Raw genomic sequence first — 23,663 nt, forward strand, 5'->3', positions numbered from 1 at the left:
GCGTTCATTAGTAGAGGGATTGAATTCAAGAGTCGTGAGGTGATGTTGCAGCTGTATAGGACCTTGGTAAGGCCACATTTAGAGTACTGTGTGTAGTTCTGGTCGCCTTACTTTAGGAAAGATGTGGAAGCTTTGGGGAGGGTGCAGAGAAGATTTACCAGGATGTTGCCTGGAATGGAGAATAGGTTGTACGAGGATAGGTTGAGAGTGCTAGGCCTTTTCTCATTGGAACGGCGAAGGTTGAGGGGTGACTTGATAGAGGTTTATAAGATGATCAGAGGAATAGATAGACAGTCAGAAACTTTTTCCACGGGTACAACAGAGTGTTACTAGGGGACATAAATTTAAGGTGAAGGGTGGAAGGTATAGGGGGGATGTCAGGGGTAGGTTCTTTACCCAGAGAGTGGTGGGGGCATGGAATGCGCTGCCTGTGGGAGTGGTAGAGTCAGAATCATTGGCGACCTTTAAGCGGCAATTGGATAGGTACATGGATGGGTGCCTAAGCTAGGACAAATGTTCGGCACAACATCATGGGCCGAAGGACCTGTTCTGTGCTGTATTGTTCTATGTTCTATGTTCTATGAATTGATGCCAAAAATCTATTCAGATCCATTTAATAGTTGGTGTACACTAGTCAGTGACTTAGTAAATTAAAATGACCTGATTTTGTGATAGTAATGACAATGAAGCTGTCAGCATCCTCTGAAATTGACAACAACCTCTAGTGTCTGATGCTTTTAAGCACAGAAGTCCAGAAGTTGTTCCCAATTATTCTACTCTTCTTGATAAGTTGCGTAAATGAAGCCCCCACAGAATTAAATCAATTAGAAATTAGTGAACTGGTGATAGCTTCCCTACTTATACTAATAGGCTTATTGTAAAAGTCCTTGGAAAGTTACACTTTGATGAGTGAGCTAAAGTGAATTTTTAATAGCTTGCTAAGTGCTGAACAACTCCTGGCAAATAACCCTAGAAAACTAATTTTATATTTGTGGAGTGCTCTATTTCTCCATTCTGACAAAACAGAATATACATAATATACATGCATAAAAATAATGATTCAAACATGCTTTTAACATTACTTTGCTTCAAACTTAATCATGTGCACCTCTTAATCACTTATTTTGCACTCTGCAAGATGATATTAAAGGCCGAACAATAATCAGTAACCTCCTGATATGCCGTCTGTGAGAAAACTTCAATATGATTGCTTATCTGCTTGCTGACATCATTGCTCCTGCATGCCAAGAATTTACATTAACTTGATGTCAGATTTAGACTAGTGTCAGGAAAGGCGCACCAGAGACTTCTGTTTTATTGTGGACAGCTTGCTTTGAGCTCAATACCAAGTGCTATCAATGCACCACTGACTGTACATGGTTTTTGACATGGTAGCATTCTTTTAACTTTGGCTACTCATGCCTGTGAAAATGAGCATGATTTGAAGAGACTTTCTGAATCAGTGAAATTTCAGAATTTTGGATTGGGCTTCTGGTGAATTTTGTGGGCAAATCTGATACAGCAAATCGAATCTCAAACCAACATCAAAGAGTGTGGGAAACACAAACGTAAGTAGCTTTTGAGCATGATTCATAATCTTGTTTGAAGTGCCCTGATCCAAGTCACTCAGGTTTGACTGATTCTGCTCACATTGCTCCAAAATTATTAATGAAACTGAGTGGAAAATCTACCTCAGGACAACGGTGGGCTCAAGATTAGTTATGATGTCTTAGACAGTCAAATATTCTGCTGACAAACTCTTCAGACTCGCAAGAGCAGAAAGGCTACTTGGAAAAGACATCAACGAACAGCTGGCAATTTGGAAGTGGAAAAAGCACTGGGGAAATGGAGAGAAGGAAGATTTAAAATTTGTAAAACTATAAACATTAAAAAGAGTAAACATCTAAATTCCCAAATCACACCCACGTCAAAGTAACTTTGAAAGTTCTGATACCGTCTCCGATAACACAGAAATTCACCTCACTGTGAGTGTGGGCATCAACCCTTTGAATGTTAATAGCTTTCCAACTATTCCATGAATTAATATTCATGACACCCCAAAGCTCTTTGCATCATAGATGATGGCTTGTTCATAAACACGTACACACATGCATACATAAAAATAAATATACACAAATATACACACATATACATACAAAGCCAACATAGCTCAAAGCAAATTGGGAAGCTTGTGTCATTAATCAGCATAAATTAAATTTGTCAAAAATGCCAGTCATTAAGATTGACAATAATAAGACTTTCACACAAAGAATCAGAAAAAGAAGAAAAAGGCAAGGTTACCATAATTACTAATTGCTCAGGGCTGGATAGCAGATATTCCATATCAATTTTTCATTACACGATTATGAATAATCCACTGTACTGTTCACTGCAATTAATGCCCCTGCTTAACCCAGTAGAAGAAAATGATGTCTTAGTAGTAGAAAGTTTTAATATGTAATAAACAGTATTCATAAGAATAAGTTAATCCTATTAAAAGAAACTTGTTTTCTTTTCTTAAATGTAGCAGCTTGCTATTATATACACCTGACTACAGAAGAAGTAGAAGGTTGAACCGCAAAGGTGCTGTTTTGTAGAACATAGAACATAGAACAATACAGCGCAGAACAGGCCTTTCGGCCCTCAATGTTGCGCCGACCTGTGAACTATTCTCAGCTCGTCCTCCTACACTATCCCAAAATCAAAATAAATGGCTAAGTACCATAACAGCACTGAAGCTAAGTAGAGTAAGGAATGAAATGAAGTGAGAAAATAATTTATATTTATACAAAGCCTTTAAAAATCTCAGAACATCCCATCACACCAATTGACTTATACAAAACAGTGAAATGTGATCACGAACGCAAAGCAGGAAATGAGACAAACAAGCTCCCACAAACTGTAATGTGCGAATGAGCAGATCAATTGTTTCAGGAATGTTAGTTTAAGGATCAATGATGGTCAGGAAATCAGGGCAAACTCAGATGCTCTTTTTCAATGCTGTGCCAAAGATCTTTTATGTCCACCTTAAATGGCAGATGGGGGGGGGGGGTCACAGCTTAACAACTCATCTGGAAGATGACACCTCCAACAGGATATCCACAGTACTGTCCTGCATCAGTTAGATTTTTTGCTTAAATTTCTGAAGTGGGCTTTGAGTCCACACTAACCTGACTCAGGTAAGAGTACTCTTCATTAAGCAATGGTCAACACACTGTAAATCAACAAACAGTGATGCCAAACCTTTCCAAATTTGACAGGTGACTGATTTGATTCATTATTGTTCCTTCGATTCTAATCTTACTGATCGAAATAAAGGATTTTTCTCCATTGTTTCATTATATTCCATTAGTTTCACCAAAATCATTCAGCTGGTTCTCCTATTCCTTTCAATATTTTTGAGAAATATGGGTATAAATTCAACTGTGCCATCTCTTCCTATATTACAACACTGAAAGCACTTCAAAATTATTTCATTGACTGTCAAGTAAGATTCCTAAAGATGCTTTATAAATGCAATTCATTAAGTAATTCTTTCTGTCCTTGTTTCCTTCTGTCCTTTTTTATTCCCTCCCTAATGACACTGTGAGTCTGCCTACAGCACATGGACAGCAATGGTTAAAGAAAGCAGCTCATCATCACCTTCTCAAGGACAACTAAGGACAGGCAAGGAATGCTAGCCCAGTCAGCAACGCCTGCATCTCATGAGCGTATAATTTAAAAATTCCTTCCATCTTCTCTTCATTTCTTCCTTTCATCCTTTCCTCTTTCCTCCCTTTTGTCTCTTAGTCTCATCCTGAACCACCTTTGCTTCTCTTTAAGTGTTTCATTACATTTTTTGAATCTCTTCAGAAAGTGCACCTTTGTCACCCGACCAACTCAAAGACTGCTACTTTCTGAAGTCCGTCAACTTGAAGTTTCTGGCTCAATCTTTGGTTGCCAGTTTGCTTTTCATTACAGTAGAGATCTTCTTCCTTTTGGATTCAGCTCCAAGACACTTAGATGAATCATTCATAATTGCCTGAGATAAATTTAAAGCTACTGACTGGATCTGGCACAATGCCCTTCTAAAATAAGTTATCACCATATGGTCACCTACAAAGCTATATTCATGACTGTCCAGCTCATCTCAAATCCCTCTCTCTGCATTCAACTTGATGACTCATTCTCCAAATTCAGTTTTTCTTCTCATACATTCTATTCTACACATGATATAAGGGAACAACAGGATACAAAAAAAATCAAAAATGGAAAGAAATTTGCAGCAATGATCAAGACTAACAGTAAAAGCTTTTGGAACCACAAAGGAACACGAGTAGACCATTCGGCCCCTCAAACCTGTTTCATTATTCACTTAAGTGCTTACATCAAATCCATCTCCCCACCTTCTTTCCATAAGCTTCAAACTCTTCCATAAAGAAAATTGATCATCACAGTTTTGAAATGTTCAGTTGCAAACAGGAAAGAGGAAAGGTATGATTCTTGGGAGTGTGAACTATTTAAATGACAGATACAAGTGACACATGTCACAGTTGACAATCGATCCAACTGTAACTTGGAGAGTACTTGCAAAGGCTTCTCTTTCAGCTTCCATTTCATTACCTCTGGTGTCCTCCAACGATCTGCTACCTTCACCCATGCTGAAATTTCTGTCCTCCCCTTATCACAGAGTTGCAATGAAGGTCAAAGCAAGACCATAAGACATAGGTGCAACCCATCAAGGCTGCTCTGTCATTCAATGAGATCATGGATGATCTGATAATCCTCAACTCCACTTTGCTGGATTTCCTAATAACTCTTGATTTCCTTACTGATTGAAATCTGTTTGTTTTAGCCTTAAATACACTTATGCTCCAGTCTTGACTGCCCTCTGTGGTAAAGAATTCTGTAGCTTCATTACCCTCTGAGAGAACAGATTCCTTCTCATTTCTGATTTAAATGAGCAATGCCTTATTCTGAGATTATGCCCCCTGGTCCTGGACTCTTCCACAAGGGAAGACAACCTTTACGCATCTACCCTGTCAAGTTCTCTAAGAATCATATATGTTTGCAGCACAAGGATCAGCTCTGTATCTTTCAACTGTGCATTTTACATCTTCTGGACCTAAATTCAACAATTTTAGATTATAATCTTGACTCCATTTTGTTTCCTGTATTTAATTTTACTAATTTTGTGTTTTTTCCTATAATTTCTTTTTTTTTAATTACTTTGTGTTCAGACAATTGCTAGAGTGCCATTCACCCATCCTCTGAGACACATCTTTTTGATACTTTATTTAACCCATTACCTCTCCCTTTGGCCTTGCACCAGGAGACTGGCAGGCAGGTTCAAAGGCTTGTCTCGATCCTTTGAAACTTCACCCTAGTTTTTAGAGAAGATGTAAGGCATCTTGCCCTCACTCCTTACACCCTTTTCACTGCCTCTAGTCACCCCAACCAAATGGGCCCTTATATCTTACACGGCAACTTATATTCTCCCCTGACCTGTCATATCCACCATGTCAATTCCACACCCACTCAACCCATATTCACCAGAGACTTCAGTAGTCACATGGAGATAAGATAAACTTCTAAGAATCCAAAACAGCTCTGACTATATAGATGTGATAGTGAAAAACTCCCATTAATGAACCAGTCAAAGCTATGCAATCTCCTCAAGTGGTTAATCCCTTATTAAAGTAAACTTCTGTTCATGCCGCTAATCCATCAATAACTGCTTTAAATTGTCTATCAAATTTTGAACCCAGAGTCACCTGCTGAGATAACTATCACTTTTGAATGACAGCCAACATTCCGAATGAATACCTCTTGGGGAAATATCAACAAAAACATCTACTGAAAGTGTTCAAACAGATGCTACGCCAGCTGATCTGTCAATCAAAGTAGAAGTGTTTTCTTAATCAATCACTGATAGCTACGGCCAGTTTTCTTTTTATGGCTTAAAAAGCAGGAGATTTTAAAAACTTCAGATCATGATAATTAAATAAATTTTATCTACCCTTCAAGAGCGAATATGTCTTCTCTATTAATTTATAACTCCCACACTATGGGTTAAGGCACTTCTAACTGGGTCAAATAGCATCTTTTTGAACTTAGCAGTGAGTTCAAGTGGCCTTTCTGAGATTAGGGTTCTCTCCTGTTCCATCTCCCCCTCTTTCCCTCTCTTTTATTACCCTCTTTTCCAAGCAGCAAAAATAGGATCTCTTGGGAAATGGGGGTAGGGCTTTTGTATCCAGATACTATTATTTTAATAGTTCTCAGAGTCAGAAAGACTCTCCAAAATTTTGATCCATCTACTCTGTGATAGATTTTAGTGCCTTCACCTGAGGCAGGTTTGGTGTTCGGCTATTTAGTCAGACAGAAGGCTGATGGAAGCAGTACTTTCCCCCTCTACCTGACTGAGTCCATGGAGGGAGGCTCCTGGTCTTCATCTCCCACTGCTAACCGAGGCCCTTAAATGATCGATGAACTTAAAGACCACAATCCAACACTGATGGGCATCGATCTAGTGAATGAGCAGGGGAGTCACCACATGGAAGGCCAAAAGACAAAACTATGTCGAGGTGGACTGTATGAGGTGGATTAAATGGGTGGGGGGCACTCACTGCCTGACAGAGAGATGTTCAATCCCCCCCCACCCCCCACCCTGGCTGCCAATCCTATCATTCACAACCCCATGCAACCTGACCTCCTACCATCTGTGGTCTGGATCACTTGGCAATTCTTGGCCTTTGGATTACAACTGGCAGCCCACTTCTCCAATGGTGCAGTCAAGCAACATACAACTGCCTGTCTCTGATTGAACTACAGCTCTCAGTCAGCGCAAGTTGCTATTCCCCGACCCTGAACGACCTACCGCTACCCAGTTGAGAGCCTGTTTTTTAAATGGAATATGGGCATTGCTGGCTAAACCAGCAATTATTCCCCATCCCTAATTCCAAGAGGGGTTAAAAGTCAAACATACAGCAATGGGTTTGGAGTCACATATAGGCCAGATCAGGTAACAATAGCAGATTTCTATCCCTGAGGGGTATTAGTGAGGAGCTCTTTTGTTAATGAATATCAATAGTTGTTATATTAGGCTCACTTTTAATTCCAGACTTTTAAAATTTATTTCAAATTTCACTATCTAGCATACTGAAGTTTTGAACCCATGATCTCAGAACATTAGCCTGGGGGTTTGGATCACTAATTCAGTGACATTACCACAATGTCATTACCTCCCCAAGAGAAGCCTGATCAGCCCTTATTTTGACAGTCTTCCCATAGGTAGACAACAGCTCTGTGTTCAGTGGGCAAGACCCTCAGTCTTCTACCTTTGAGCCAGTTCTGTAACCAAATGGCTAGCTCTCCCTGTATTCCATGAGATCTAACCTTGCTAACCATTCTCCCATGGAGAACCTTGTCGAAAAACTTACTGAAGTCCATATAGATCACATCTACCATTCTGCCCTCATCAATCCTCATTGTTACTTCTTCAAAAAACTCAATCAAGTTTGTGAGACATAATTTCCCACGCACAATGCCTTGTTGACGGTCACTAATCAGTCCTTGCCTCTTCAAATACATGTACATCTTATCCCTCAAGACTCCCTCCAACAACTTGCCCACCACCAATGTCAGGCTCACTGGTTTACAGTTCCCTAGCTTGCCCTTACCACCATTCCTAAACAGTGGCACCACGTTAGCCAACCTCCAGTCTTCCACCACCTCACCTTTGACTATCAAATATCTCAGCAAGAGGCCCACTTCCCTAGCTTCCCACAGAGTTCAAGGGTACACCTGATTAGATCCTGGGGATTTATCCACTTTTATGCATTTCAAGACATCCAGCACTTCCTCCTCTGTAATATGGACATTTTTCAAGATGTCACCATTTATTTCCCTACATTCCATACCTTCCATGTCCTTCTCCACAGTAAACACTGATGCAAAATATTCCTTTAGTATCTCACCTCTCTCTTGCAGTTCCACACAAAGGCCGCCTTGCTAATCTTTGAGGGCCCTATTCTCTCCCTCGTTACCCTTTGCAGACCTCACTTTCTCCTCTAATCTTTGAGGGGCCCTATTCTCTCCCTAGTTACCCTTTTGTCCTTAATGTAATTGCAAAAACCCTTTGGATTCTCCTTAATTCTACTTGCCAAAGCTATCTCATGTTCCCTTTTTGCCGCTATCTCAAGTGCCCTTCTTGCCTTCCTGATTTCCCTCTCAAGTATACTCCTAACTGCTTTTATATTCTTCAAAGGATTCATTTGATCTATCCTGTCTATACCTGACATATGCTTCCTTCTTTTTCTTAACCAAACCCTGAATTTCTTTAGTCATCCAGCATTACTTACATCTACCAGCCTTTCCTTTCACCCTAACAGGAATATCCTATCTCCAGACTCTCATTATCTCATTTCTGAAGGCTTCCCATTTTCCAGCCATTCGTTTACATGCGAACATTTGTCCCCAATCAGCTTCCCAAAGTTCTTGCCTAATGCCGTCAAAATTAGCCTTCTTCCAATTTAGAAACTGAACTTTTAGATCTGGCCTATCCTTTTCCATCACTATTTTAAAACTATTAGAATTACGGTCACTGGCCCCAAAGTGCTCTCCCACTGACACCTCAGTCACCTGCCCTGCCTTATTTCCCAAGAATAGGTCAAGTTTTGCACCTTCTCTAGTAGGTACATCCACATACTGAATCAGAAAATTTTCTTGTACACACTTAACAAATTCTTCTCCACCTAAACCCTTAACACTATCGTAATCCTAATCTAGGTTTGGAAAGTTAAAATCCCCTACCATAACCATTACAGATAACTGAGATTTCCTTATAAATTTGTTTCGTAATTTCTCTCTGACTATTAGTGGGTTTATAATACAATTCCATTAAGGAGATCATCCCTTTCTTATTTCTCAGTTCCACCAAAATAACTTCTCTGGATGTATTTCCAGGAATATCCTCCCTCAGTACAGCTGTAATGTTATCCCTTATCAAATACGCCACTTCCCCTCCTCTCTTGCCTCCCTTTCTGTCCTTCCTGTTGCATCTGTATCCTGGAACATTAAGCTGCCAGTCCTGTCCATCCCTGAGTCATGTTTCTGTAATTGCCATGATATCCCAATCCCATGTTCCTAACCATGACCTCAGTTCATCTGCCTTCCCTGTTAGGCCTCTTGCATTGAAATAAATGCAGTTTAATTTATCATTCCTACCTTGTCCCTGCCTGCCCTGACTGTTTGACTCGCTTCTTTTCTCAGCTGTCCCAGTCTCAGATTGATCTCTTACCTCACTATCTCCCTGGGTGCCACCTCTCCACCTTAATAGTTTGAATTCTCTTGAGCAGCTCCAGCAAATTTCCCTGCCAGTATATTAGTCCCCTTCCAATTCAGGTGCAATCCGTCCTGGTTGTACAGGTCACTTCTACCCCAGAAGAAATTCCAATGATCCAAAAATGTGAATCCTTCTGCCATACACCAGCTCCTCAGCCATGCATTCATCTGCTCTATCCTCCTATTCCTACCCTCACTAGCTCGCAGCCCTGGGAGTAATCCAGATATTACTACTCTCAAGAATATCCTTTATAAATTTCTGCCTAACTCTCCATATTTTCACTTCAGAATCTCATCCTTTTGCCTTCCTATATCATTGATTCCAATGTGTACAATGACCTCCTGTTGGTCCCTCTCTCCCTTGAGAATATTCTGCACCCTCTCTGAGACATCCTTGATCCTGGCACCAGGGAGGCAACACTCCATTATGATTTTTCACTGCTGGCCACAGAAACGTTTACCTGTGCCTTGGACTAGAGCATCCCCTAACACAATTGATCTCTTAGAACCCAACATACCCCTCATTGCATTAGAGCCAGTCTACATTCTTCAATTTAAAGAAAAAAGGTTGCTTTTCAGGCAAAAAGGCATTAATTAGAAGAGAACTCCTTTTAACATAGATACACTTGCCAAACACCTATGGTGTCAGTTTGCAGACATATAGTGCAGAATATTATTTTGATGCTGAAGTGTAGCTGCAGTGTTACTTCTTTATCCCCTTCAGGTCACAATATACATTTGCTACACAGACCCAGATAAGCTATGGTTGACTGGTCTTAAAAGATACTTCATGTAGACTTAAAGGGTACATTTTCAGAACAGGTTGTATTCTCTTGAAAATACTAAAATCAAGACATGATCTAATTGAGCTGTTTAAAATGATAGAAATCTTGCAAGAGCAGATATAGTGAAGTTAATTTGTTTGGTAGAAGTATCAAGAAAGTGGAGTCACAATTTAAAAATAGCCAGACAAATCAGAATCAAAATCACTAAGGACTTCTTCATACAGATGTTCCAGGGAAAATCTGGAAACTGCTTCCCAAACGGTTGTGAATGCTGGGGGAGTCTTTGAAATCTTTAAGACTAAATTTGATAGATTTTTGGGAGGCAACGCAATCAAGTAATTTAAGGCGAAAGTGAGGACTGCAGATGCTGGTGATTAGAGTAAAGAATGTGGTGCTGGAAAAGCACAGATCAGGCAGCATCTGAGGAGCAGGAAAATCGACATTCCTGATGAAGGGCTTTTGCCTGAAATGTCGATTTCCTGCTCCTCGGATGCTGCCTGAGCTATCAAGTAATTTAAGGCAAAGGACAGAAAATGAAGCTAAGGTGAGGATTGGCCATGATTTAATTTATTTGTGGAGCAAATTCAAGGGGATGAATGGTTGTCACATGTTTCTGTGTTTTCTTCCAAATTACACACTGTTCTAACTTGAACAATTATCTTCTTTCCTTTACCAATGGTAGGTCACTTATCTGGATTCCCCTGAGTAATATCATTATGAGGAAAGCCCATCAATACATTGGCTGTGGGAATCAAGGAAAAGATTCATCACCACCTTATCCTAAGGCATAGGTCCATGTCATGGATTTGTACATTTCTGGTTGCATTATATGAAACCTGAGTTCAGAGTTTATTGAACAAAAGTTTCATTCAAGGCAAAGGAGCAGCTCACTGGATTCAGGGGAGACATAATGGGAAATCTGGGATGACTGTCAACATTTATCACAACTGCCTTAAAAATTATCAAACCATTCAAGGATACTAATTGCAAGGTAAGAATGTTCACATTTCTTTTGATGTCTACATGTTGTCCAAATTAAACATCCTCCAAAAGACACAATAGGCAAAATTCTACTTTGGAACAGACATGAGACTCCCTGTCTTAAATTTCCCATTGTCAACCATCGGATGATTCTTTACTCAAAGATTAATTCCTGCTAAAATTCATAGAAGCAACCAAATTGTCACTGATAATTATGTTGAGTGCCAGTAACTCTAGAGAAGCTCTTCTGCGTGGACATGGCAAGTGAGAAAACTTGAGGGAAAACTTAGTTGGGCCGCCATCTACGAGAGTTGTCAAGCCAATGAGAGTTGACAACCACAGAAATCTATTTCTCTTAAAAGCAATATTCTTCTACGTCTTGATGCTGCTATCACCCTGATACCTGTCACGGCATTTGTTTGGTTAGTTGTGGGTTTGAAAGGAGATGGAGACAAGGCAGGCGGATGGATTCAGATGCAGATCAAGTATGATCTCACTGAGTGGTGGAACAGGTTTAAAGGGCGGAATGGGCCATTTCTGTCTTTATGCATTGATACCAACATCAGGATATCGATTAGTTGCTGACAGTGCAGCACTCCCTCAGTAGTGTTATGGCAGGGTCAGCCTAAATTATGTTGCAGGTCTCTAAAGCAGGACTTAAATCTGCGATTCTCTGACTCAAATGTACAATCCATGCAGCCATGACAAGTAAATCCACTATGTCAATATCTTGTCAACCTGACAAACGTGCATAAGACAAAAAAAGGCCAATCCAGCAAAATAAACATTAGAAAGTTAACACTGAAGCCTGTACATCACTTTCACACTTAGTGATCCTAACAGGAAAGAATTAAAGAGAAAAGTAGGAACAGCCTATTTCATCTAGCAGCCTCAGAATATTAGAGTCTTCTCTGCGGTCAAGTAAACACAACCTCTGTCAAATGGTAATCTACATTGATAAGTTAGCTGGTTACTCACTTTCTCCTGAGGAAGTAGGAACTTAACAATTTTTAGCAACTGGAAAAAGTACCTGCAAGTGCTTAAACCACATAGTCTGCAATATCCTCCTTAAACACCTATTCAAGATCTTTTCAAATCTTTCAAAACATGTTCCTAATCACTGTTTCTAAACCAGAATTGCTGACCAGTTGTCTCATACATCAACTATGAGTCAGATATAAGGACATTTTTACCACATGCCTAAAATTAGCAGAAAATGTCAGACACCAATAACAGGGCAATATAGTGATCAACATTTATTGGCCAGTCCTAGAGCCCTTAAGGAGGGCATTTACTTAATCATAATTATATAATAAACATTCAAAGTCTGTGAGAAGATTTGTAGCTCGGGTGCTCGTTGTTGTGGTTCTGTTCACCGAGCTGGGAATTTGTGTTGCAGATGTTTCGTCCCCTGTCTAAGTGACATCCTCAGCGCTTGGGATCCTCCGTGAAGTACTTCTGTGATCTTTCCTCCGGCATTTGTAGTGGTTTGAATCTGCCGCTTCCAGTTGTCAGTTCCAGTTGTCCGCTGCAGTGGTCGGTATATTGGGTCCAGGTCGATCAATAAGCACATACCGACCACTGCAGTGGACAGCTGGAACTGACAACCGGAAGCGGCAGATTCAAACCACTATAAATGCCGGAGGAAAGATCACAGAAGCGCTTCACAGGAGGCTCCCAAGCACTGAGGATGTCACCTAGACAGGGGACGAAACGTCTGCAACACAAATTCCCAGCTCGGCGAACAGAACTACAACACATAATAAACATTCTTCACTCTTCAGTAATTGGGGAGGTAAAGGACTCAAAATCCATCAAAAACCACCAACTCACTAGTTTTCACTTCACCATTCTAGTGCCAAAAGCTCAGAATGCCTTTAGGGACAGGTGGGCACTGTGGGGGATGGAATGCTGTATCTCCCCTTCCAAATCCATTTTCATTCACCACACTCAATCTCTCCAATACTCTCCCTCAGCTTTTATGGTTTGTATTGCCCTTAATAGGCTTTTCATGGAAATGAATCAATTGGAGAACACTGGTAATGTACTGGTGGTGATTAATAGATGAAAATAGATGGGTGATTTAATGATGGAAAAAAAACTGTCCAGTTGCATGGATGAGCACTTCTAAATGTAAAGAAAAAAATACAAAAGAAAAGCTAATCAGCCTCATCTGGGTTTGTAATTATCCAATCTGACTCATAGTTGATGTATGAGACAACATTGCTCCAACTGTCCCATTACTTTGTTCTTTGTGAAACCCCTTTTGAGTAGAATTATAGTCCAAGATTTACTCATTTTCGGAAGTCTCATTCCAAAATTACAAGACCATCCAAGAGGGAAATCTGGCACCTACTGAGGTAAGAAAGCCACCAGATCTTCCAGTCATTAGGCAGCTGATTGGTTGCCAGCTGGTTTTCCAGCAGAATTAGGATCCTGGACCAGAAAGTCCCACCTGCATGGAACTGCTGGCCAATCAGAGGCCAGCAAGCCTGGAACCCAGCAGCATGATGGGTGGAAGTAATGGCTGCTTCCGAGATGCCACCCTGGGCTCCCAAGATGAAGGATTACTGTCAGGAATCTAGGTGCTTTTTGTGGTGATTTTGGAGCTTGGAGGTCAGTGGGGGAGGGAGAGCAGGGGTTCAGAGGTAGAGTAGGAGGCCAGCTTTCAGGAGTCACCCTGCTCCCCTAGATCCAGTTCCTCAGTCTTGCACAAATTAGTGCAGATGTTGGGACCTGCCCCAAACTGGCAGCCTGGCCACACGGGTTCACCAGTCGGGATGGCCAACTCTTTATCTTCCTGCTCAGAACTGAAATAACTGCAGCCAGGATAGGGCCTTCAGTGGTCATTAATCAACAGCTTAAGGGCCTCAATTAGCGGCAGGGTGTTGATGTAGGTAATTCTAGCTGCCCAGAATGTCATGTCAGTGGTGGCAAGAAGATGATGGGCAGCTCCCCAATGCCAACGCACCTGATATCTTCCCCTCCTGCCACTTTCCCCATCACTTTTCAGAATGGTAAGATTTGGCTCATAGAATAATGTGGCAGGAAAGGAGGCCATTTGGGCCATCTATCTATAGTGTAATCTAATTTAATGATACCGTATAGTTTCAAAATGCCTGTGCAAATAAAAGAATATTCGGTCCAACCAGCCGTGAAACTGGGGGGAAAAAGAGTCAGAAATCAAAATAAAGATCTGCATTTACATTGTACGTTCAACATCACATTTGAAAGCAACAATGAATCCTGTTTGAAATGCAATCACTGTTGTTATGTAGGCAAACTAGACAGCCAATTTGTACATAACTAGATCCCTCAAATAAATGGCATTTTTAAAGCATTCCTAAATGCTTCACAGGAGGATTATGACAAGCAACATGAAGAGATGATAGGACAGCCTGGTCAAATCCATACATTTTTAAAGAATGTCTTAATAGGAGGAGCTTAAGAAATGAACTCCAGAGCTGAAAGCCTGGGCAGCTGAATTTATGACTGCCTTGGGTGGAGTAGCCAGAGATGGGAGCCATCAGAGAGTAATATAAGGTTGCCATAGTCCCACTTTTCCTCACATGCCTCAGGCAAGGATGAAATAGGACCTTCATGGTGACCTTGGCCAGTGTGGGAACTGAACCCATGCTGTTTGCATTTTTCTACAATGCCATCTAGCCAATTGAGCTATCCAAGCCCCAAAATCAGAGAATAGTCATTGTCTTAGAACTGCAGTCCAGCATGAGCCAGTGCCTTCTGGAAAATTGGTGGGAGAGGGAATAGTCCCAATGGTTGCTTCTGGGCCAGGGTTCAACCAATGCTCTCCATTTTCACACTGATGGCACTTTGGCACGTTCCTCTTCCTGCACGTTTAATTAGCCTTGGCGAGAGACAGTAGCTGATAATTATCGTATCATTCCAAACAACAGCTGTTAACCCAATTAAAAAGGGAGCAAAGCTATCAATTACTGCTGAGGTACAGTAAATGTTTAATTAGCTTGCTATAGGCATGAATATAGAAAACAGATGCAAACTATCCCCTTGAGGCCAGGTCACGGGAGAGGAAGGGTGACTTTTGGATTCTGTGAACGTTCCAGATATGTTAACCCTTCTCCTCCCACTTATCTCCCACAAAGTTTGATTTGCAGGCAGACATAGGGATGGAAAATTACAATAGTGTCAAGACAATTAGAAAGCTTCAAAGGAAAACCAGGAACAGATTCAAAGATGGCTGTTGAGGAACAGGCACAATTGGGAATAGTTTCTCAGGCCCCTTGCTACGAAATGATAATCTTTAAGATTTCATCTTGTCCTATTTCCTCTCCTTCTCCTCTAAATTGCACTGTAGTGGCAATCCAACCCCTGTATACCTGTCATGTTTCGAATCAATCTGCTATGACATACCTCTGGAACTGGTAGGACTTGAACAAGGTGTTCTGGCCCAAGCATTGAGAAATTACTGCTACATCACTGCCTCCATCAGAATGGCAACAAAAACCCAATTTCGAGGATCAATGCCCTTCTCCCCAAGGGCAGGTCAGTAACATCTGGCCTAAAATTAAGCTGTACCATTTTTCAGGATCCTTGGTAGCTGCTGACAAAAAGGCATTTGGTCCCTTTCATCTGTAAATGATTAATCAAAATCCAGCTTTAAGCCGCCACCTCTGGGAAATTGGATTGTGATAAATGGGTTAGGTATTGGAAGCCCCTTGCTCAAGAGTCATCGGCAACACCGCCAAATAAAAGTAACAAACCTTCTCGTGCAGCACAGGAGGCAGGACACCCTGCCCCTTCCTATCTACCTTTTCCATTGTTAATACAAACCTCCAGCCTGGGACTTCACATTGGGGCTGTTAGGCAAGGCACACTGTCTCACATTGGTGCTGCTCAAATGATGATAATAATTTATTTATTGTCACATATATCTTGAAAATACTATGAAAAGTGTTTTATCACCACAATTCGGTGCCATTTTGATGTACATTAAGGATAAAAGGAAATTACTTAATTAAGAGTTCAGTTTCTGTCCAAACTGGGGTCTCCAGCATGGCTTCAGGGCTTCTGCAAAGGTCTCTGTAAGATGTACCGGTCCTCAAGGAATCTCACTCCAGGAACAGCAATGATGGTGTGATGCCCCAGGAGATCCCGCTTTGACTGTCACTCTCTGAAACTGCCAAGGCTCCCCACCCCAGCTCCGAGGAGACCAGACTCCGGGCCTACCTCCGCCAGGAGTCCAGACTCCGGGCCTACTGCTGCCGTGAGTCCAGCTCTGGGCCTACTGCTGCTTGGAGTTTGGGCTCTGGGCTTACAGCTGCTGGGAGCCCAGGCTCCAGGCCTACCACAGCTGGACATCCAGGCTCTGGGCCTACCACCACCAGAAGTCCAGGCTCCAGGCCTACCTCTGCCAGGAGTTCAGGCTCTGGGCTTACCGCTGCTGTGAGTCCAGGCTCTGGGCTTACCACTGCTGGATGTCCAGGCCTACCACCACCAGGAGTCTTAGTCCACACCGCTGATGCTGCAGCCATCACCCCACTGACATCACACCAGCCTCAAAGATGAAGAAGAAGGGAAGGAGAAAAAAAGAGACAAAAAGTACATAGAGAAAACGATGCTGCCGACCTGGAGAGGATAAACCCTTGATAATTCTACCTACTGTTCCAGCGCCATCTTTGATCTTTTTGACATTTAAAAATGTGCAAGCAGACTGTGAAAGCACCATAGGAGTGGCACCAGAGTATAAGATATTAGTGAGGCCCAAGAGCCAATTTCACACTAAACTCAGACCTCTTGGTGGAGGTGCATGCTCTCCACCAGAAATTGGCCAAGTGATTTATGAAGTACAATTTCATGAATACCCTCCGGCATCTCTCCTCTATGGGAGTTTTGCCCAGAAAGAATATGCATTCATATATCACCCTTTACAATATGAGGCTGTCTTCAAATGCTTTACATTGAATGAAATACATTTGAAGTGTAGTCACTCTTGTAATGTACGTGACATGACGGCCAATTTGCAGAATGAAAGTTCTCACAAACTGCAATGTGGTAATTACCCTGTAAGCATCTTTTTAATAACAGTTCTGAAGAAGGGTCACTTCTTAATTCTTAAACATTAACTCTACTTTTTCTCCACAGATGCTGCCAGACCTGCAGAGATTTTCCAAGCAAGTTCTTTCCAACAATTTCTGTTTGTTTGTCTTTTTATTTGTGTCGACTGCATAATAAACATTGGTCAAGACAATAGGGAGAATGGCCCTGCATTTCATCAGAGACTGTTTTAATATCTTCTATTTCCACCAAAGAAGATAGAAGGGGCCTTGTTTTAACTCATCCAAACAACAGATTGTCCTCATCACTGGGAGCATTGGGAGAGTCAGCCTGAATTACATGCTTGGAAGGCATCACATAAAAACCCCACCCTGTCTCCACTTAAAACTTTCCTTACATTTTTGAACAGAGATGAGGGAGTTACTGGTTGGCAATCAGAATAGAAATGCTGACAATTTTTCTCTCTCACCCCCCTGCAATCCCGTCTATTCAATGTTGAACCAAGTTATCATCTTGCAATGGCCATGCTATTTGTGATCATGTACAGGAGGAAGTGGGAACTTGGGATCTTAATGTCTGTGTGCCATGTTTTCCCAAACTGACTCAGATGCTGCATCAAAAACTATCTGCTGCTATATAAAAGTTGACAATAAGAAGGCAATCCATCTTGTCTTATCTGAACCATGACGGTGATATTCAATCCCAAACTAGTAACAATGCCTCAATCAGCCTACATGAAATCTATTTCATTTGATTCTCAATATCCTGAACATCAACTCAATATTGGTCAGCCAACCTTTCCTTGGCAAATGTCACTCACCAGATACGGTGATCCACGTAACCCTGGGAGACCATTTGCAATCTGACAACTCTGGATTTGTCAATGCTAACGTTAAGATTACTTACAGTGTGGAAACAGGCCCTTCAGCCCAACAAGTCCACACCGACCCGCCAAAGCGCAACCCACCCATACCCCTACATTTACCCTTTACCTAACACTACGGAGAATTTAGCATGGCCAATTCACCTGACCTGCACATCTTTTGGACTGTGGGAGGAAACCGGAGCACCCGGAGGAAACCCACGCAGACACGGGAAGAACGTGAAAACTCCACACAGTCAGTCGCCTGAGGCGGGAATTGAACCCGGGTCTCTGGCGCTGTGAGGCAGCAGTGCTAACCACTGTCCCACCGTGCCGCCCAACTCTAAAACCTTAGAGTTGACAAATCCTGAGAGATAATGTAAGGCCACTAGTAAAATTGGAAAGCAACTGTAAGAAAGAGTGACATGAATCATGAAATAACATTTACATTTGGCTCTTGGAAGCCTGTGGAGGTCCATCAGTCTTAGCTTCTTGAGAATGGCCATGTTAGTAAGGACACTGCAATTTAGTATTTTATGCGAATAGGGAGGAAAGAAATTCTAAGATTGGAGAGATAATTACAGAATTTTGTTTAAACTCACCTTCATTTTGTCTGCTGTCCTAAATATCTATTCCTTCCATTATTTGTGCACTGTGGCTACAGAATGTTATACAGTAACTTAAAATGTCTTCTCTGGTATTGACCCCCCCCCCCCCCCACCCCTGCAAACACATGACCTCCACAATCTATGGAATCAACGGCAACAAGAAAACAGGAACTTCTAAATTTTCCTCTGATGCACAAGCTCATAACTATTTCAATTTAATCTTCCTTCACTGTCGCTGGGTTAAAACCCTTAAACCCCCTATGCAAGCATTGTGAGAACACTTTCTCAAGGGCAACTAGAAATGAGCAATAAATGGTGATCTTATCAATGATGCCCACTCAATGCTGAATTTTAAAAATGTAACTTGCAAGCTGATTTTTATATTCACACTTCCAAATGGTTCATTCATTCAAACAGAAGCATTTCTATTGGGATCCAGAAGTGTACACTTCTGAGAAACACAGAATTGTTGCTTTAAACTGTTCCATTTTGATTCATTTTGTACCCCTTTTCATATAGCAGATAGAATCTGAAGAATAAAATCAGCAGGAAAATAAGTGGCATTTAAATTCTTTTTAACCCATATTCAATGAACCAACCAAACCAAAAACATCCCCAGAAGCTGCCATAACAGTTATTTCACACATCACCCTGCTTCACTGAGACATAATTGAGGCACATTTCTCTCACTTACCTACCTATAATCTACCATTAAGTTTGCAAAATATCTCCAACTATCAAAGACTGATCTCCCAGACAGCATCAAGAGAGATGGGCAGAAAATTGTGGCAACAAAGCACCTGAAGAGATGAGGTTACTTTTTAATTGTGTGATAGGACAGAATTTGATTATTGCTGAAAAAATACATTTTGTCAAAACTTTTCAACTTTCGCTCAAGGCGATAAGACAATTTTTAATCCATTCAAAGGAAGGTGCAGATCTCTGACTAGGCCAGCATTTATTGTCCAACACTTAATTACCCTGGAGAAGATGGTGGTGAGCTGGCTTCTTGAACCACTGCAGTCCTTGGGGTGGAGGAACAATCACAATGCAGTTGGAAAGGGAGTTCCAGAATTTTGATCCAGCAACAGTGAAGGAACAGTGTTGGATTTCCAAGTAAGGCTGATATACGATTTGGAACGAAATTTGCAAATGGTAGAGTTCCCATGTGTCTGCCACCCTCGACCATCCAAGGGATAGACATCACGGTTTGGAAGATGCTGTTCTAAAGAGAGTTGGTGAGTTGCTGTAGTGAATCTTGTAGACGGTAGACACAGCTGTTATTGTATATCAATAATTAAAGGAAGGAATATTGAAGATGGTGGATAGTACTAATCAAGTGGAATGCTTTGTCTGGGTACTGTCAAGCTTCTTCAGTGTTCTTGGAGCTGCACTCATCCAGACAAGTGGAGGACATTTAATCACACTCCTGATTTGCCTTGTAAATGGTGGACAGGCTTTATGGAGACAGGAGGTGAATTACTTTCCACAGAATTCCATTATCTTGTAGCCACAGTATTTATATGGTTGATCCAGTTCAGTTTCTAGTCAGTAGTGACCCCCCTGTCCGTTGATAGTTGATGATTCAGCAATGGTAATGCCATTGAATGTCATGGGGCAACGGTTAGATTCTCTCATTTTGGACATGATCATTGCCAAACACTTGTGTGGAATGATCACTACTTGCCAGTTATCAGCCCAAGCCTCCATGTTTTCTCAGTCTTAATATCCAGTGCTTTCAGCCATTTCTTCATATCAAGTGGAGTGAATCAAATTGTTTGAACACTGGCATCTGTGATGCTGCAGGAGGACGCCAAGATAGATCATCCACTGGGCACTTTTAGATGAAAATGGAGGGAAATATTTCAGATTTGTCTTTCGCACTAATGTGCTGGGTTCCTCCATCACTGAGGATGGGGATAATTATGCAGCCCCCAGCTCCTGTTTGCTGTTATATTGTCCACTGTCATCATGCATTATTCATGTTCAGTTTAAAAATGTTATTCTCCTCTACACTGGTAATCTTACGCATGTCTTGAACTGTGTGAAATGAAAAGTTTTGACAGAATATGAATTTTACTTCAACAATACTCAGATTATGCAGATTTTTCAATTAGGTATAGCTGCCATATTGAAGAGAAAACCTTCAGGGGAAATTTATTATTTCATTAGTTTCCAGCTCAAAGCCAAACCTACAACAAATGGTGGAATAGTCCATGCATCCCTGTCCAGTTGCACTGAATATAAGAATATAAACTGGCTCCAGTTGTACTCACACTGGTCTGAAATATATTATATGACTGCATGAGAAAGCCCAATTGACCAATTAATGCAGCTTTCTGTAAATATCACATTGAGAACTCAAAATCTCTACCAAACTAATTTAAAAGCCTGACAATGTATTTGCTCTTCTGTTTGAAAGTTTGTTATAAATTTGTCTGTTTTAATATCAGCTTGTCATCTATTTGTTCATAACATTCCTTTCTTGAAGTCTTGTTGAAACCATTCAAGAGTCTGAGTCTACGACAAGACTAAGTGATTGTTTTACATTCATGGGCCAAAATACTGTGTGACATTGAGTTTCTGAGACCTAGGTAGATCTACTATAAATCCCTTTTCCTGCTTATTTTCATTCATGGCCCAATAGATAGCACTTTCGCTTCTGAGTCAAACGTTTGTGGGTTGACAATTAAACTCCCAGGAATTAAGCACAAAATCCAAACAGACACTGACAGTACCTTTCCAAGATAGCACTGCACGCTCAGAGGTGCCATCTTTTGGATAAGATATTAACCTGAAGCCATGTCAGCCCCATTGGATGTAAAAGATCAGATTGCATTTTTTTGAAGGGGAATTGGAGAGTTCTACCTGCTGTCCTGATCAATATTTATCCCTCAACTAATATCACTAAACAGATTATTTATTCATTATTTCATTGCTGCTTGTAGGACATAGCTATGCACAAATTGGCAGACATATTTTGCATATTACATAGCAGCTATATTTCAAGAGTATTTAATTGTCTATAAAGTACTTTGGGGTGTTCTGTGATCGCAAAAGATGCTGAGTTAATGCAACTGCTTAATATTTCAAGACAAATCTTGATGTTCCAAATTAGGATTAATCTGTTATTTAAACATTGAGAACAGGAATTTCCAAACACATTTAAAAGAGGAGAAACAAATAAATGTGAGAAGGATGCAGAAACACAATTCAGAACATTTCTCAGAGTAAGAGCCGCAAATGAATTTAGGGTTGTGAATTGGTAATCCCTGCTTGGGTCTGTTTTTTATATAGAAGTATGTTTTTTTTCTCTGAAACATAACCAATACATGAATTAGCTGCATTTTGTAGACTGCAAAATTACACAGAAATTGTAACCAAAACAGGTATTTAAACAATCAGTCTTTTTCAAGTTTTATGCCTGATCCTGCAGGAGAAGAAGATGGTTGATTCTGTTGATGGTTCCTGAGCAGTCTGCTAAAATTATTTGGCAGAATGCCTCATGGTCAGAAGTTACAAGCAGGCACCAAGATGTAGTTTGGTTGAGAAATATCCTTCACTTAGATCTTCTGACATCCCCAGACTCTCGCCCCCTCCACACGTTGTCTTCAATGAGCTGTGATGTGTTGTCTACCTCCTTAAGGAATCTGACCTTGCAAAGAAGGTCTGGAGAAAAATGAAACCATTTATGTTGAGGTTCAACCTGCACAGCTCTGTAACATAGGATTCTGTGCTATACAGGCTGTTCTCATGTACACATACAAAACAAACATCAACTGTGTCTGGAGGACCATCAACTTGGTAAAAGACACTCTTTGATCTACCTAATACTTGCTGATCTTTCAGTGCAAAGAGTTGCAGATTGGCACATTCTAAGTTTCAAGATGATGTAAAGTTTGGAGCAGCCACCACATAAGTGCAATGAGGAAAGGTTGCTGTGTAATGCTTTACAATCACAGTACAGCAAGAGGCTGAAACCTGCAGAAATCGTTGGTGTGTGTGTCTTATAAATAATGCATAAAGTGATAATTAAAGCATTGTAATTGTTTTGAGGGATCTCAGATTGAACATGAAGTATAGAGAAAAAAGTATTTCTATTGTACTTTCTGGAATTTATAACTTGAATTGTTTTACCTTTGGGCTGTCTTCCTGATATAAAATATATTTTGTAAATATTAAGACCATTACAATTGTATTGAGTGGAACATGCCATAAAGAGATAAGTTAAATTTTATTGCAAGTTCCGTAATATTCAATTCAAAATATTTTGTAACATATGTTAACAATTATATGAATAAAGCATATTTTAGCAGAAATAAACTTTCATATATCCTGATATCCTGATTGCATTTGCGAACACTGTCCCTGGAACCCCTTTATTGTATTTTACTTAACTACCTATCTATCCCAAAACTATATCACAGTACAGGCTGGAGTTTCCCATGGTCTCCCTTTTACTTCCCTGCTTAACTTTGCCAGAAATGCCATAAAGACCCACCAAATGACCAACAATTCTCCATGATACTTGTTACATTATAAGTTAAATTGAAGTATCAGGAGTAAAAGTAGAAGAAGCTCCAAGGAATCTCATACGCATCTTCTCTGCTTCATTCATTGATAAACATCCTCCTACTTTCTTTCCTAAATCAGTCAAGTTCAAATTTAGTGTCTCCTACTTGAGATCCCTCAATCACATATTATTTGTCTAAAATCTTGCTTCCCTTCACAGTTGTAGACAGCGCTCTAAATTCATCCTGCAATCTCCTCTGTTCTAATTATTGGTAAAAAGAAGTGCTTGATTAAACAATAAAAACTTAAAATAGTTCCATCTCAAAGCAATTGATCACATAATGCAATGAAAACATTATCAGAGAGGGAGAGACTAAATATACAAAAACAGAAAAGTAAGAGATTCTAGAGGTCTTAAATGGAAAGGAATAAGTAAAATGAGTGTTGGTCCTTTAGAACATGAGTCTCGGGAATTAATAATGGGGAAAAAAGAAAATGATATGTGAATTAAACAAGTATTTTCCAACTGTCTTCATTGTAGAGGATAGAAATAACTTC

General features: G+C 40.6%; 1 long non-coding RNA gene across 3 annotated transcripts in view; it reads right to left on the minus strand.

Moving 5' to 3' along the window:
- LOC122563594 overlaps nucleotides 1–23,663 on the minus strand; it is a 108,250-nt gene that overhangs the window by 45,261 nt on the left and 39,326 nt on the right. For 2 of the 3 annotated variants that reach the window (XR_006315662.1, XR_006315663.1), the window contains exon 3: nucleotides 1,692–1,837. The exons of the other annotated variant lie outside the window; for it this stretch is intronic. This is a non-coding gene — a long non-coding RNA (uncharacterized LOC122563594). The remainder of the gene's footprint in view (nucleotides 1–1,691; nucleotides 1,838–23,663) is intronic. 3 annotated transcript variants of the gene reach the window in all.

The sequence above is a fragment of the Chiloscyllium plagiosum genome, chromosome 27 (assembly GCF_004010195.1).
Source record: "Chiloscyllium plagiosum isolate BGI_BamShark_2017 chromosome 27, ASM401019v2, whole genome shotgun sequence".
In the NCBI taxonomy this organism is placed as follows: Eukaryota; Metazoa; Chordata; class Chondrichthyes; order Orectolobiformes; family Hemiscylliidae; genus Chiloscyllium; species Chiloscyllium plagiosum.